The following is a 17,001-nucleotide window of genomic DNA, read 5'->3' on the forward strand; positions in this document are numbered from 1 at the left end:
GGCAAGCAGTATTGTCACTCAATGGCTTTACTATTAATGTGTTTCAAAGTCCCTAGCATTAGCAAACCTTAATGGCCCAAGGCTGTAATGAGTATCAATGGACCCATGGATTCATATTAGAATAATACTGGGGGATGAGAGGAAGCTTTCACGACTAACATAGTATCACCTCCCTATTATTATTATTGTCTCAAGAAAATAAACTTGAGGCCATATTTACAATATTTTGAGATAGGGCACTGCCGAAAGCCTTCTAGCTGTGCTGCTCTACATCAAAAGAGAAGGGCAGGAATGCGCCCTATCTACAAGATATGCTGCATTCCTGTCATTCCTGCCGGCCACATAATGCAGCCAAGCTCCAATGCAGGCACACTTGCACCATGGTGCAAAGGTGACTGTGTTGTTGGTATGATTGTTTTTGTGCAGGAAGGGGCACCTTCCTGAAAAAAACAATCAAAGGAGGTGTTGTCCTCATTCTATGTGAGCTGCAGATTGCAACACAAGCGCCAAGAGGAAAAACGAGGAGAAATGTAAAAATGTCTCCTCTTTATGCCTGCTTTGGGAAGGCATTAGTTTTGGCACTGCCCCAGATTTACACTATGTTGTAAATCTAGGGCAGTGTCAAAAACCATGGGTGTTGAATGGGAACACCCATAGCAACACTCATGAAATGTCTCTTTAACACAGAGTAAGGCATTGCCTTACTCCATATTAACAAGGCCATCGTTAGCCACGCAGGTTGGCTTTGTGTGGCCTTGTAAATATGGGCTGGCAAACTGCACCTTCGGAGTGTCACAAAAGTGATGATTCGTCGGTGTAAAAGTGTTTCTTGGTTGCTTGTGTGGGGATTATAATCCTCCCTACTTTTTAGACCTACGGGTTAATCACATTTCTGTCACTCTGAATAGATGTTTAAAAAAAATAAAAACACAACCATTTTCACATGGGTATTGTAGTACTTACATTTTGCTTTTGTAGTTCTATCATTATGTGGAGCCTATATCTGTCACAACTTCTATTCAGAATATTGATGTTGCCTTGGCACTTTGAAATTTGCAATGTTGGGGAGCAGTCTTGGGTCCCTACTTGGAATAATCTGTTTTTTTGGATACAACCTGAAGTTCCCAACGTATTTATTCATCAGTATTTGCTAAATAATTTTGGCGACGAGGATGGGATATGCAACTCTGGTGAGTGCTGGGTGTGGCGATGTGGTAACTTGTTCAGAAGTGGTAGTTTTAGAACTGGTCCTGTCAGATTCAAAGATTATGGTCGGTACTGACTTTCTTAAGTTTTCTTTTCATGTTGTAGCTTTGGTTGTGTTTATTGTGAAAGAGGAGATAGTGTTCTATAGGAATTGTAGCTCTTCCATTTTGCTTTTCTAGTTCTTTGCTTCCGCTTTGTATGTAAAACCTATGTATGTCACAACTCCTATTCTAGAATATTCATGTTGCCTAGGCACTTTGAATGTTGCTGTGTTGGTGAATAGTCGCAGGTCCCCTACTGGAATAAACTCCTGATTTGGTTGCACCTGAAGATTACAACTTATTTATTCATCCATATTTGCAACAACCCCTCACCTAGACTATGTGGCTTGCATCATGCAGCATTTACCAGCAACTAATATGCAAAGAGGGCTCTTAACAGAACTCATTTTTTAAACTTTTTTTGTATTTGAGAAGTTTTAGTTAAAAATTAAACAAGTAAAGATGCCCACGACCGCCATACAGCATCCTGGACCCTGAAGCTCCCGGCTGGCTCCAGCGCCATCTGGGGGTGGAATTTAGTGTCGGAAGCTCGACGCCTTCATTTTGGTCTTCCTGCAGGGATTTTCTCTGCTGCACCTTCATGCTCTTTCTCACAAGAGTCTGCCTGTCACGACGTGCTGTCATCTTGAAATGCTCCTCGGTTCCTGTGATGAATCTCTATGCTCCATGATGACTAAGTGTTGCAACGTCCCTTTTTTGAGCAATTCTGTTTCTTAAATTTGGCCTCTATGCTTGTCCACATTTGCTGGCTCAAGGTACATTGTACAAGGTACTTTTTTCTTTTTTCCTCATACAGGTTTTTTTTTTTATACTTAAGGTGCTACTCTGGAATGCTTCAACTGAAACCCGAGTTGTCGGGTTAGAGGACGTAGTCATAAAGTAAAGATAGGGCATCCGATCAATGCGATCAGAGATTGCCTTCAGGAAATAAAAAATTATTTCTTGAGTTCCCTCACTCACCAGGGTTTCCCCACGATGACATGCTTCATCATTGGGGCCATCCCAGTTCTCTACAAACTGGGGCGCGATGCGACTTGGGGAAAATACGTAGGAGCACTTTAAGTGGAAGACTATGTGTAGAGCAAAGTGTGGTGGAGTGGGTTATAGTGATTAAAAATACCTTGCTAGTGGGCTAAAATACTTTATTATCGCTCCTAGGTTGGTATGTCTAAAAGGGGGTGATACACGGAAAAAACTAACTATAATGGGTTAGAAGTTCAGTGTAAGATCAACATGTTTCGAGCTTACCCCTAGCTCTTCGTCAGGACCACACAGGGACCAGTCCTGTGTATGCCACTCCTAATAAACCTAAATATGGAAATAAAGAATGAAATCAAGAGGTAAATGCTGCAACTAATAAAGCATGTGTGGTTATACATACGATCACAGTGTATCACGTAGAATGTCTGCAACAATAAAAAGACATGGTTAGGAGACAGCCCCCTCTCTCTTGCAGAGTAGGTGGGTACACATTAAGTGCACTTCCATGCTTATGAGATGCTCCTTAATGGTGCGTGCAGTTGTCCAGCTCAGAACGTGGTTGAGACCTAAATAGGTATAAACATGCTGGCCAAACGTGCTGCATAGTGATTGGTCATACATTAAAACACACAACATACATGAGGTGATTTACACACAACACACACAAATAGGGATAAAATGGTTACACCAGACTACTAACACCTACTTTTTTGCGAGCAAAATTGTGCTTCATGGACACGCGGGGCGGGTTTTCCCTGAAAGTATTATCTGTAAAATTGAGGAAAAAAACGGGTAGGTTTTGTTAGTGCTGGCGGAAAAAACCCCGTATTTGAAACGGACTTCTGTCCTGTCGTCCCGTTCCTGTGGAGGGAAAAGGCACTTACTTCTGTATGAGAAGCCTCGCGTCTGGACACCTACTAGTCTCCCCGTCGGACCACATCCTAGCGTGTCCAAGGCGGGGGACTAAATAAATACTTCCTGCTTCGCCCCCGTGGAGGGCTATGAAGACTAGACCGTGGGCGAAGCTTCACAAAATGGCCACCGCTGATAGCAAAGGTGGCGGCCATATTCGAAGGATACGCGAGAGGGCTCCGTGATATCCTTCTATTATTGACAAATTTCTGGATGAAGGGTTCAGTATAGTCTCCAAAAATGTAAACAAAATCAGTATGTATATTATATTAACAGAACAGGCAGCAATTGAAAAACCAAAGTTGGAAAAAGATATTTTGTATTAAGGAGAATTCCCTGTCATGTTGGTAAAAGGACATTTGAAATAGCTCAGTACTATAAAAAGGCTCAGTACTATAGAAACAAGCACGCCTGCTGAATGAGTTAATTCAGAGGGCGAGTGTTGTCAAGGGATGTTGTTGGATCATGTTTGCAGATCCTGTGATTAGCGCAGCCCAGATGTTTTTGCCATGTAGTCTAGAGGGTACTTTCTGAATGTAGGTGTATAATTAATCATGATAGCCGCAGGTCAAGAGGTGTCTATCTCAGCTATGAGGAAACCCTATAATGGCGTAGTTGATGTATAATCATGATAGTCGCAGATCAAGAGGTGTCTATCTCAGCTATGAGGAAACCTATAATGGTGTAGTTTTTCTCAAAGTTCTCTTTGCTTTTAATGTGTTCTAGTATCACCAACCTCATATCTCTTGAAGTCAAGAAACACTGGCGCACACTTACAAGTGGGGGCTTGAACATACCTACACCCATGTTCAGCCACAGGAGCGCCAAAACCTGAAAAACCACCTGGTACACACACACCTCAATGCCGCCACTGAAGAAGAAGGGATTGTACGGAGACTGCACCCACTACCCCCAGGACACTACCCATGTAGTAACTGTAGTATCTGCCACCTCACCTCAGCCACCAGATTAGTAAATCTGAACAATAACACCACATGGGAATTGAGAAATTTCACAAACTGCAACACGACAGGGGTGGTGTACCTGATCACGTGCTCATGTAATCTCCACTACGTGGGGATGAGAACTAGGAAAGTCAGCACTAGGATAGTGGAACACCGGAGTAACATACGCTGTAAACATACGACTACAAGAATGACCACCCATTTTCTCGAGAAACAACACACCCCTAATGAGATGAGGTGGGTGGTACTAGAACACATTAAAAGCAAAGAGAACCTTGAGAAAAAGTTACATGAAAAAGAACAGCGCTGGGTTTTCAAATTACGTACAGACACCCAGGGCCTGAATGATGACATCCCCTGGGGCCAGTTCTGTGAGATTTAATGACATACACTAGAGCCATGAGCTGTCAGAACCAGGGGGGAGGCTGATCCACTCGAATAGACTTGAAAAACTACGCCATTATAGGGTTTCCTCATAGCTGAGATAGACGCCTCTTGATCTGCGACTATCATGATTATACATCAACTACGCCATTATAGGGTTTCCTCATAGCTGAGATAGACACCTCTTGCCCTGCGGCTATCATGATTAATTATACACCTACAATCAGAAAGTACCCTCTTGACAACATGGCATAAACATCTGGGCTGCGCTAAACAGAGGATCTGCAAATATGATCCAACAACATCCCTTGACAACACTCCCCCTCTGAATTAACTCATTCAGCAGGCGTGCTCGTTTCTATAGTGCTGAGCCTTTTTATAGTACTGAGCTATTTCAAATGTCCTTTTACCAACATGACAGGGAATCCTCCTTAATACAAAATATCTTTTTCCAACTTTCAATTGCTGCCTGTTCTGTTAATATAATATACATACTGATTTTGTTTAAATTCTTGGAGACTATACTGAACTCTTCATCAAGAAATTTGTGAATAATAGAAGGATATCACGGAGCCCACTCGCGTATCCTTCCAATATGGACGCTACCTTTGCCATTAGCGGTGGCCATTTTGTGAAGCTTCACCCGTGGTCTAGTCTCTATAGACCTCCACGCGGGCGAAGCAGGAAGTATTTATTCAGCCCCCCGCCTTGGACACACTAAGATGCGGTCCGATGGGGAGACTAGTAGGTGTCTGGACGTGAGGCTTCTCATACAGAAGTAAGTGCCTTTTCCCTCCACCGGAATGGGATGACAGGACAGAAGTCCGTTTCAAATACGGGGGTTTTCCGCCAGCACTAACAAAACCTACCCGTTTTTCCCTCAATTTTACAGATAATACTTTCAAGGAAACCCCGCCCCCAGCTTGTCCATGAAGCACAATCTTGCTCACAAAAAAGTATGTGTTACTAGTCTGGATTAACCATTCTATCCCTATTTATCCTATTTATATGTGTTGTGTGTAAATCACCTCATGTATGTTGTGTGTTTTAATGTATGACCAATCACTATGCAGCACGTTTGGCCAGCATGTTTATACCTATTTAGGTCTCAACCACGCTCTGAGCTGGATGACTTCACGCACCATTAAGGAGCAACTCATAAGCATGGAAGTGCACTTAATGTGTACCCACCTACTCTGCAAGAGAGAGGGGGCTGATTTCCATATTTAGGTTTATTTGGAGTGGCATACACAGGGCTGGTCCTTTTGTGGTCCAGACGAAGAGCTAGGGGTAGGCTTGAAACATGTTGATCTTACACTGAACTTCTAACCAATTATGGTTAGTTTTTTCTGTGTATCACCCCCTTTCAGACATACCAACCTAGAAGCGATAATAAAGTATTTTAGCCCACTAGCAGGTTATATTTAATCACTATAACCCACTCCACCACACTTTGCACTACACATAGACTTCCATTTAAAGTGCTCCTACATATTTTCCGCAAGTCGCAGCACGCCCCAGTTTGTAGAGAACTGGGATGGCCCCAATGATGAAGCATGTCACTGTGGGGAAACCCTGGTGAGTGAGGGGACTCAAAAAAGAAATGTTTCTTTCCTGAAGGCAATCTCTGATCGCATTGATCGGATGCCCTATCTTTACCTTATGACTAGGTCCTCTACCCCAACAACTCGGGTTTCAGTTGAAGCATAAACAAAGGAGGGCAGACCTAGCTCTAAAAAAAACTCTACCTCCCCTTCCTTTTTGATAATAGCTACTCTGGAATGACCTTCTGTGCCTTGCGACCTGTTGTATTGCTGGAACAAGCTGATTGAACGTCCTTTCAGAATTCTATGTTGGGAAGTATAGGGGCTAGTGTTTCACTGAGTAGAAGAACTTTATTGCTACAATGTAACTATGTTTTTCCTGAACTGTGTTTCCTGTGCACACCCTCCTGTTATCTTTATTATACTGTGCAAAGGAAAGCCAACTGGTCTTGTTTAAAGCAATGTCATTACATTGCCTCATATCCTCACCCCATTAGCTCTTTGCTATTTACCCTGCTTTTATGGGTAGGAATCTAAAACAGAGGGATACACCACAACCCCTTATATCTTCTACTAAACTCATCACCTGCCCTAAATCTTGACAAAGATTTAGCCCTTAAGTCTCTCACAACAATTATGGAGAACTACTGCCTTGGGATTGGGGTGTTCCTCTTCTGCGTCCAAAGCTTTGCCCAAGAAACTCCCCTCTTTAGTGAAAAGACCAAATAAGGACTCAGATTCACCATCTAAAACACCCCCTCCTTTCACCTTAAATGCTGTAGTGATGGAAATAAGAGCTCTGAAACCTTTCGTAGTTTAAACTGATGCTTCCCGTCTCCGCAGTGAGGAGAAATGGTCTACATACGCCAAGTGCATTATGCGTATTAAACAAAGGCTCAGTGATGTGGAGGACTCAATTCCAGTGATATTCCAGCTAACAAAGGAAATTGAGATGCTCAAAAGATCTACTGAAGACTTGGAAAATAGAAACAGGAGAAACAAGTTACGGCTCTATGGAATTTTGGAAAATCTAGAAGGGTCTAACATGATCTCCTTTCTGCAAAAGATCATTCCTACTATTGTGCATCTACCGGACCGTAGCCCACTTAATATTCAAAGAGCCAACTTTCTTTGTCCTAAATCATCATAGATCTAGGGGCATCATCATTCTTTTTCCACAGGTGCATTTCTCACAGGATGTCTTCAATGCAAGGCTGCAAGAAGAAAACACTTTTTGGACCTCAGTCCACAACTAAACGCCATGAACATTGGATATGGAATTGTTCACCCATGTTTTTTTCAGACTAACATATAAAGAAACTTCTTACACTTTTAAAGACCCACCTAAACTACAGGACTTTCTTCATCAACATTGTCTTGAAGATATGGAAATTAGCACTGCTGCAAAGACTTGATTGTTACATATGTTCTGTTTGATACAATTTGCATAATATTCTATGTTTTCTTCCCTTTAGGAAATATTCTGCCTGGTATTTGCACTCTGCATAATTCATATTTTGCTTATTGTCTTTCAGCCCAAGTGTATCATTTGGCGTCTATGCCTGTTCCATTTCAATCTCTCTCAATGTACGTGTCGTTCCCGCAGAATTTCATCTATCATAACTCATGGTATGTGTGTTGTCACGTTTTTGTCATCCTCTTGCCTGGTGTTAATTTCCTTCTACATGCTTCTCTCCATCTCTATGTTTGGGAATGTTGATATGTTTGATGGTTCTTGTGTTTCTTTTTCATGTGTGCTGGAGCCGGGTTTGGTTCCATCTTCTTAAGGTGCTTGGCACTCTCCTCATCCCTTGGGATGATTATTTTAACATGTAAGGTGTTTTTCCAACTATGTTTTTTTCTTCCTGTGTTGCCTTTTTGCTTGTTTTGCATTTACTGGGTTCTTTGCCCCCATTTGCTTTTTTGCTTTTGTTTCCACTTCGTTATTTCTCTCTGTCTCTGTATTTTTTGCTTGTGTACTATATACTCATGTCTCTATTTCATCCTAATGTTCAGATTTGAATTTGCCTCGTATACTCCTTAGAGTCACAACCTGGGATGTTAAAGGTCTGAAAAATTCAATTATCGCCAATGTATCTTTTCCCACCTATCTAGATTGTCGTGCGAGCTTGTGTTGCATAATGAAACATATTTTACCGATGCTGACATGACCAAACTCAAAAATCACTGGGTGGGAGAGCTCTTCTTTTCCTCTTCTCTGCAACAGAAAAATGGTGCAGCCATCCTATGTCATAAAAGTTTAAATGTTTCCCTTATTTCCAAGGAAAGTGATAAGGAAGGGAGATGGGTTTTGGTTCGACTCATTATTATTGAGGTCACTTTTACAATCCTTAATGTATGGCCCCCCCAAACCCTGACCCTATATACTGGAGGAATATTATGCAATTGGTTACTTAAAATTATTCTCACAACTTAATTTTAGGGTGTGACTGTAATCAAATAATGGACCCTTTTCTTGATCGTCGTTCATCTACAAGATTCCTCCCTCATAGGGCTCACAATTACGCATGTCATTACACATAATTTCCTCTCAGACTCCTGGAGATGTTCTCACCCTGCCCTTCACGAATATTCCTTTTACTCTGCTCCTCATAAAACACTGGCTAGGATAGATTATATTTTCCTTAGCAAGAACCTCATTCAACATTTAGTTATTTCTGAGCTGAGTTCAATGTGAATTTTGGACCATGCTCCTGTGCCTACTGATTTAGATATTCTTCTGAATCCCACATCTTGATCTTGTTGAAGATTCAATATTCCCTTACTCTCTGATAAAGTCTTTGGGGCAGATTTATAAAAAAATGACACATCTGTAGGGATGCCTCACTTTCCCTGCTCCACCCTAAGAAACCCTTGTGCCACCATGGATGCGCTGTATTTACCATACGGCGCACCATGACGCAAGGATTGACAGATGCGTCAGAAATTCTGACGCATCTGTTGGGGCAAACGTCACGCATTGCTGGAGTCATGTCGCAAGCACGACGCAACTCCAGAAATGCAATTTGAGGCCTATTCCCACTACATTGCGTCACTCCTTACACCTGATTCAAGCAGGTGTAAGGTTTTGATGCAGTGGCATCATAGAAGTGACACAGTGAAATCTTGTAGATTTCACTGCGTCACTATTACCAGTCTTTCAATCGTAGGAATTCCCAACCTGCGTACATTATACCTGACGCAGTTAGAATGTGACGCAGGGCTTTACAACATGACACATCTCCCTAGATGCGTCACGTTGTAAATTGGCCATATTTTGTACACTGCCACTGCGTCACAAAACTGATGCAACAGCAGCACAAAAGTGTTGCATGGGGCTTGTAAATCTGCCCCTTTATTTCTTCTTACTAGGCATTTTTGGGGGAATATTTCAAGATTAATGATACAGGTGAATCTTATTTTCATTTTGTTTGGGATACGTTTAAGGCGACATCTAAAGGGTTTATTATTACTTATGTCTCTAACAAACAGAAAGATATGGAGAAGAAATGGGCTGCCATTCTTAGTGAATTTAAGAGATTAGAGCATAAATATTCTATGTCCAAGAATGATAAAACTGATCTTGATGCGCTTGTTGCAGCCAAGATCCAATTTAATAAAACTACTACGGAAAACGCATGAGGAAAGCTTCTGAAAATTAATGCTAGATACTATGGGGGATGCAATAAAACTGGAACTTTACTAACTAATTATCTTAAAAGCAGGAAAGAAAAATCGTATGTTGCCTCTATCGCCAATTAGTCAGGAACTGAAATCTTCTGTGACTTGAATATTGCTAAATATTACATTGATTATTACCAAACACTCTACACCCATGAAGCCAAGCCATCTGAGGATACCCTCTTCTCGTTCTTTTCTCATTCTTCTATGAGCAAACCCTCACTAGTTAATTTGTCCACTCTTGAGGCTCCACTACGAGAGGATGAATTGTTTGCTGCTGTTAAATGCCGTCCACGTAGTAAAGGGCTGCGGCCCAATCGGTTCACAGTCTAATTTGTCCTTCAATTTTCAAAATTACTTTCCCCTAAATTATTGAAGTTAGTTACTCATTTTCTCTCATTGAACAAATCATCAGATTCGTTTAAAGAGGCTGTGATATGTCTCATTCACAAAAAGACAGAAATCCTTCTTTATGCAAGAACTATTGACCTATTTCACTTATCAATGCTGACTGTAAAGTTTTCCCCAAAGCCCTGGCCTAACACCATGATTTTGTGCCAGATTTCATTATTATGGAGCAATCCAGTTTTGTTCAAAATAGGAACATTACAAACAATTTGCAAGTCTTTTTAAACATCCTCAGTAAAGCAGCTAAACTTAATCACTCCCTGGCCGCAATTGTCTTGGATGCCAAAATGGCATTTGATTGGGTAGATTGGAATTATTTAACGCATGCTCTCCATTGGCACGGGCTTGGCCCTCAATTTCTTCAATTAATCTCATTACTTTATTCCTCCCCATGCTCTTCTGTTTTGGTCAATTGTATCCAATCTTCTACTTTCCCTTTCACACGGGCAGGCGGCAGGGCAGGGAAACCCTCTATCACCCATGCTTTTTATACATGCACTCAAACCATTCCTTTATAAGTTGAAACACTCTGATGCCTCCTCTGGCGTTCAGCTGAATAAGGTCCATGTTACATTTATAGCCTACGTGGATGACATCATTCTTTATATTTCTAAACCCTAAACAAAACTCCCTAACTTTTTTCGAAATCCTTAATGAATGTTCGGAAGTCTCTGGTTATAAACTTAACATTCAAAAATCTGAAGTGATGCCTTTGAATAAGTTTTGTTTCAAAATGCGTTTCATTGGAATAGGTCTCGCTGGGAACCCTGATAAAATTAAGTGTCTAGGTATAGTTTACCGCAAAACCCTTAAGGATACCCTGCACTGTAATATGGAAGCTCTACTGGCATACATTTCTAAGCTGACGCAGGGTTTCTCCCCTCTATTTTTGTCTTGGTGGGGCTGCCTAGACACTATTAAAATTGTGCTATTTCCAATCATCAATTTTGATCTTTTGATGCTACCTATCAATATCCCGGTAAAGTATGTTACAGCTATTGATAGACTCTTATCTAAATCCTTATGGAACAGTATAAGCTACTTAGTCAACTTGGGTATGATGTTATAATCAGCTCCACGCTACAAGCATCAAACAGAGGAGTGGCCATTCTCAAAGATAAGCGAATCTGGGCAGAAACACTTAAAACTATTTCAGACAAAAACGGTTGGTGTGCCATAGCGCAAGTATGTACTGGAAATTATAAATATGTATTTTGTGTGATTTATGGATCAAATACTAATGAAGACTATGTATTGGACCAAGTTAATACGGAACTTTTGGGATGGGAGGGGGAATTAATTCTTATGGGGGATTTTAATTGTATTATGGACTATCAGTTAGATACTACTAGACAGGGTGCTTTCCAGCGTATGCGTAAAGTCCGGGCCGCTATTTTGGAAATTGGCAGGATACATAACATTAGAGATATTTGGCGTTCCATCTATCCTAAAACATCCGGTTATATGTATTACTCATCGCCACACAAATTATGCTCCCGTATAGATATGGCTTGGGCCTGAGACAACATAATATCTACTAGTTTCATGGAGATCTGTCCTCGGGTCACCTCGGACCATAATCCTATTTTACTTACAGTCAATAACTTGTAAGCTCAAGCGGCCCCCAGAGTGTTTTCCTGCCCCGGCACTTATTGGCTAACGTAGAATATATAGCACAGCTCAAATCACATCTTTGTGAATTTATTAAATTCAATCTTAATTTGACTTCTTGTATAATTGTATGGGACGCTTGCAAGGCCAGCATTAGAGGGTTCACTCAACAATTCGTCCTCGGGCAAAATTACAAACGCCGCAATGCTAATACAAAGCTGATAACTAACATTCTAGCACAAGAACTGCTTTTGGCAGATGCCTTACAAACTGGTTCCCCTAATTTAGTTGAACTTGGATTAACACTAGGGCGTTTAAAATCCAACTTAAAAACAGCTTTTATTGAGAAGAGCAGTGCCAAGTTACATAAATGGAAAATTTCCCACTACGACGGTGGAGATAAAATTGGGAAAATACTGGCTTATAAAGTTGCGGATGATAGGGCATATACCCTGATTAAAAGTATTAGGGGCTCCAATAATATTATACACGATCAGCCTGCACAGATACTGGCCCAATTTGAGGAATTTTATAATACATTATATACTCCGGAGAATCAACCTAGCATAGAGAAGATACAAGACTATCTGGATAGTAACATTAAAGAGAAATACAACACATCTGGATTAGATCAATTATCTGAAGAGATTACCTCGCTAGAGATCAGACAAGCTATCCTCTCACTACCACCGGGGAAAACAGCCGGGGAGGATACCATTCCAGCCGAACTCTACAAATTGTTTATTGAGGAACTAATGCCCCTTTTGTCCCTTGTAATTCAATCTATGGGGGAAAGCGGTAAGGCCCCTGGTTCCTGGAATATTGCGAAAATGTTTTTCTTTTTGAAAAAAGGCAAACCGGTAGATGATCAACGCCGATGCCAAGGTTTTCTCAAAAAGTTTAGCCAATCGACTGGCTCCACTTATCCCTAAAATAGTAAATTCCCAACAACATGGATTTGTAATAGGTAGGGACACTACATCCCATATAAACATGGCTATAACTGCTTTCGACATAGCGGAGACTAAGTCCACCCCACTCGGTATGATTTTACTTGATGCCGAGAAAGCATTCGACCGAGTGGGGTGGGACTATCTTTGGTCTGTCTTGTCCTTCATCGGAATCAGGGGTCACTTTATAAGCTGGTTAAGAGCCTTATATGATAGACCTGCAGCTAGTGTTAGTTATGCTGGGCTGACCTCTTCAATTTTTGCTATCTCTAGGGGCACCCGGCAGGGGTGTCCGTTATCACCCCTGTTGTTTGCTCTATCAATGGAACCCTTTCTTTCTGTTCTTCAGTTACAATCTTGAATCGTACAATTTAGGTCTGGATCTCATTCTCTGAAAATTACCGCTTATGCGGATGATATCGCTATCTACTCCACAGACGTTGTAGAGGCACTAGAGGGTATTACTATAGAGGCCAGCAGATTCGGAGCAGTCTTTGGATACAAATTAAATATCAATGAAACACAAATTGTAGTGAACTATAAACCACCAGTTACTATCAACGGAATCTGTAAGGCTGCCAACTATCTAGGGGTCAAAATCTAATCTAAAATCAGGGATGTTATTTCAATCAATTATGATGTTTTATTAAAATCAACAGCTTTGTTACTTAAAAAATGGCATAAACTCCCTCTAAACATCATCAGTAGAATTAATCTGATCAAAATGAAAGTGCTTCCTAAATTCCTTTATTTATTTTGTTCTATACCTTTAGCGCTTAACAATTATTTTTTTAAGCAACTTGACGGGTTATTTAGCAGTTTCATTTGGGGTTACAAGAAGGTGCGCAGATCCATGACGCTACTTAAGGGTTCACTAGATACAGGGGGACTTAATTTCCCGGACTTTAAATTATACTATTGGGCTACCTTTATTGGCCGTTTATGCTCTCTGTTGAATTCTGACACTCAATCCTTTTTTCATACCATTATGCTAAACTTAGACTCCAGAATGTTCCTCTTAAGGCTAAATGACCCGAATTACTACAAAAGAGTCAAATTTAAGACTGATCTGGATACTGCGAAAATTTGGTTTAATATTTTGACCTTTTGTAACACTTCATTTTTTCATGCTAAATTACGGTTTTGGGGAAATCCTGGTCTTCCCGGAATTTTTAATGATTGTAGGGCAAGTATATGGTCTGCTTATGGAATTACATTATTGGGGGACCTTTATGGTTCTCAGGGCTTTTTAGATTTCGGGGCACTTAAAAACTTATATAAACTGACCGACACAATGAGGTTTCAGTACATTCAAATTCATGATTTTTTGATACACAAGATGAGAATTCTAGAAATTTCAAATTCTGACATTTGGGATTGTTTTTACTCATCGAAGACGAAATCCTTAATAAGTGAAAGGTATAAGTGCCTCAATACTTACAAGACAGAGGATTGTACTAAACTAGCTGAGAAATGGAGCTCGAAGATGGGACGTAATATAACATCTAAACAGATTGCTAAATCTCTTTCCAATCTGAATAATTTCGTTCAATCATCGAGCTTAAGGCTACAACAATTTAAAACCACCTGTCTGCTATATTTTACACCTGAAGTAATATCTAATTGGTCCACAAATTTTTCATTTAGTGAGCGCACTAAATGCCCTAAATGTGATTTAGCTGGGGCTGACTTAGAACATATGCTCTTTTCATGTCCGGTGTTAAAAGAGTTCTGGGCTGCTTTGGATAAGGTTTTGAAAATGAAACTAGGTAAACCACCACTCTTGTCCGCTCTAACGGTACTATTAGATATACATCTCGTACCTCTCCCCCAGCAGGCCTTAATCACTATTTTACTTTCATGTGCTAAATTAACTATTGTTCGTTCCTGGATTTCCCCGCAACCCCCTCATATTATGGAGTGGTGGTCATTGGCCAATAAAATACATTCTATGGAGGTGGCTTTGACTAAGCTAAGAGGTGTCCGGTCCCTAAGGAAATTTGAAAAAATCTGGGGTAATTTTATTTAAATGGTCATGTATCTCAGTTGTATCTTTTTTTTTTGGTTTCTTTTTCTTTCCTAAGGGATATATCCCCCGTACTGCTTGTATTGTCTGAATTCGTTTGAATTTATTTGATTATGTGATCACAAGATTGTATCATGTGACTATTTCATTGTTTTTGCACTGTTATTCTTGTACCCTGATGACTGCTCTTCTTTCTTTCTCTGATTTGTTGCTGCGATTATGTATCTATCCATTCTGCTACAGTGCTGTCATGTTTAGTCTTCCTTTTGGAATTGTTTTGTTTTTCTTTTTCCATTGTCGTGTTTTCAATAAATAAAAAATAAAAAATGCCAAATAGAAGAAAAAAAAAAAAAGAAAAAAAAGGAACAGTAAACCTTCTCGGGTCACTTTACATTACCTCAAAGCACCAAAATCAGGGTTCGGGGTTAACTTTCCCAGTTTCTCTTGTTATCACAAAGCTTTCGGTATCAAACAATGTCAAAACTACTTTCTAGGTCTTTCAGACTGTCCACCCAAACTATGGTTTCAACTAAAGTTAGCCGTTATGTCCCCTTTTTCTCATACCCATATTATTCACATATCACAACTTCCTAAGTATTTGATACCTGCAGTTATATCTCATTATTGTATTCTCTTTAGGCCTTACTTGATTGCTCCTCTTTCTCCAGTTGACAAATTTCTCCACAGTCTATAGACTATTTGGTATAATAAAAACCTATTAATTAATGGTAAACCGCTATTTTGGCGAACTTGGTTCAATAAACGTATATTTACTGTTTCTCAATTAGTTCAACACAATATTATCATTATTCTATTTTCAACTCTCTCCTCTTCCTTTAATCTCTCTCTGAAGAAATTTACAACAATATTAAATCTTAATGTCTCTTTTGGCTCACATATTGCAGTCACTCCCTACATCTTCCGCTCTGGGTTCTTCCCCGCAATTCTCTCTCTGCCGCATGCTTCAATTCTCCAAGGGTTCAATATTATACAGAACAATGCTCTCCCCACCTTTAGATAGGCCCAAATCTAAATTAGAACTTTTATGTGAATCAGACTTACACTCTAATTGGCCTACCACACTCTGGCAGAAGATATGGGAGAATATTCAAGCTACAGCTCGTCCTGCCAATCTCATTCAAACACTCCATTATTTCTATTAAAGGTTATATCAAACACCTGGATTTTTGTTCAAGTGTAAATTGCTTCAAATGGACACTTACTGGCGGTGTAACTCTAAGCCTGGTACTTACCGCCACGTGTTCTCTTATGTCATAAATTGTAATTATTTGGGGAGGAGTTTTGGACAAGGATAGAACATTATACTGAACATCACTGGCCATTTTCTTTTAATATTTTATTTTTACGTGGCTTAAGTAGTATCTGGTCTCAGAATAAATGAATACGCAAACCTGTTGATCTACTTACTGCCATTGCACTACATTTCAACAGTGGTGGACTTTAGTTTGTCATAATCACAGTTTAGATTGTTATAATTTACACTCTTCAGCTTTAATGGCAAAAGGTCATGACCTTTGGGACCCTTTGACTACATACTTGTCTATGCATGCTCATACTCCAATTTAATTGCATACTGTTTTTCAGCTTATGGATTGTTAGTTCTTGATAATTTATTTTTCTTTAACTAACACTGCTCTTGTTTATCATATAATGCATTATTTACATGATTTTATTATACTATTTGTACAATTTTATAGCTTTAATACTTTAATTTTCTCTTCTTTATCCTTTATTTTCCTTTTTCCATCTTTCTCTATTTTCGCTATGACTTCTCACTTTCTTTTATCATTCTCTATTTAATCCGGTCACCGATATAATGTAGTTATTGGTTTTTCTGATAGTGGTTTGAGTTTTAATTTCTGGTTTTTGAAATGTACTTCAAGGTTCTTTCTATGTATTGGTAAGCCAGAAAATAGGTATAATTTTCTTCTTCTTAAATAAAAATACTACACTTAAAAAATACATGTTAAGAAATGTATATGTAAAGGAGAATAGCTTCTTGATTTATTATGCATCCCTACTTATACAAGATGAAAAACACTCTGGTTCGGGAATTGGTTAAATATGACTCCTCTCTGATATATCTTGTGATTGACATATTACTGCCCTCTCCGGCTGTTTTAAATTCAGAGGGCTTTTATCCACACCTAAGAAAGCTAAATCCCTTCTCCCTAAATATATTCAACCTGTTCCAACCTGCCCTGGCAGGTAATATATTGAGAGTTTATCTTTTACTTCATTGGTGCTCAT

Source organism: Lissotriton helveticus, chromosome 9, assembly GCF_964261635.1.
Source record: "Lissotriton helveticus chromosome 9, aLisHel1.1, whole genome shotgun sequence".
Classification (NCBI taxonomy): domain Eukaryota; kingdom Metazoa; phylum Chordata; class Amphibia; order Caudata; family Salamandridae; genus Lissotriton; species Lissotriton helveticus.